The sequence below is a fragment of the Microtus oregoni genome, unplaced genomic scaffold (genome assembly GCF_018167655.1).
Source record: "Microtus oregoni isolate MIOR12 unplaced genomic scaffold, Mior012 000103F_ref0000194, whole genome shotgun sequence".
Lineage (NCBI taxonomy): Eukaryota > Metazoa > Chordata > Mammalia > Rodentia > Cricetidae > Microtus > Microtus oregoni.
In genome coordinates, this window is record NW_024544717.1 from 3,024,346 (window position 1) to 3,025,665 (window position 1,320).

Sequence of the window (1,320 nt, forward strand, 5' to 3'; positions counted from 1 at the left end):
CAGCTCTCTCACCACTGTGTATTCTTGATAAAACAGTTTTTTCCTGCCTGGAGGCTGTTTGGGTTCCTGTATCCTTGTAAACTGCCCTCTTAGAGAAGACACAGGCTGTGTCTCAGTCATGAACCTGAGTCTGTAGGCAATTGCTGCTTTCTTGGAGTTTTCTGCATGCAGAGAAAGGAATTCTGGACTCCTTCGTGGGCTTTGTTCTTGAAGATGTTGGGATACTAATTGATAAGACTATGGATCTTGTGTTGATGCAAAAAGAATAAAAAACAAAAAGACAGCTATCATCTTAAAGGGAATAAGAGATAGTTTATTCTGGAGCCATTTTGAGGTCACCCCAAATTTCATGTTCCAGCATGAAAGTCGTTTTGTGAAGTTTTATGGAACAAAGAAGGTCATAAATCAAGGCAAGTTTAAAATACATTGGTGGGTACATCAGAGAGGCAGGTACAGCAGGATGGGGGAAGCTTTTCTGTAGGCCCAAGATGCTGTCTGGCGTCATTCTTAGACTTGGGGTTGGTGGAAGTTAGTGGGCTGTTAATAAATGTCTAAAACGTTTTTATCTGTTAGTCAAAGGATGTTAGCTCAGACTCAGAGGTGGGCAAGGAATGGCTGATCCAGAAGGCTGGAACTAGCCCAAGATAAGGTAACCAGCCTTTGGACCTTCAACATTCCAATCTCTCCGCAATACTGAAATTCTAATCAGTCACTCAGTCTCTGTAGTGACGGCTTCATTTTAGGAATTCTCATTCGTAGTTGGAAAAAGTAATATTTAAAAAGGCGAGTCTCGAAAGAGCTCCTTAGAAACTATATTAGATTAACTTGGCAATTAAAAAGTTGTTTTGGGTTTGTCATAATATTAACCGACCTCACTGCACCCCCTAATGCCTTGAGCTGTTAAGATTTTTGTTTACTTGGTTTTTTTTGAGACAGGGTCTCTCTATGTAGTCCTGGCACTCACAGATCCTCCTACATCTGTCTCCCCGGAATTAAAGGTGTGTACTGCGTGTCTGGCAAAGCTATTTAGATTTTAACACCTGGAAATGGTAGCTATGACAACTGAAGCAGTTATTTGGGGCTTTGTGTCCTAAACTCCTGCCCAAGCCAAAATCATGAAGATGCTGTTTTTATTTTTATATTTATGTATTTATTTATTTATCTGTGTGTATGTATATGTACATGTATGTTAGAGCATGTATGTGGAAATCTGAGGACATCTGTGGAAGTCATTTCTCTCCCTATCGTGGATTCTGGGCTCAGACTTATATCCTCAATTTGGTAACAAATACCTTTAACCATTGAGCCAGCTTACTTTTC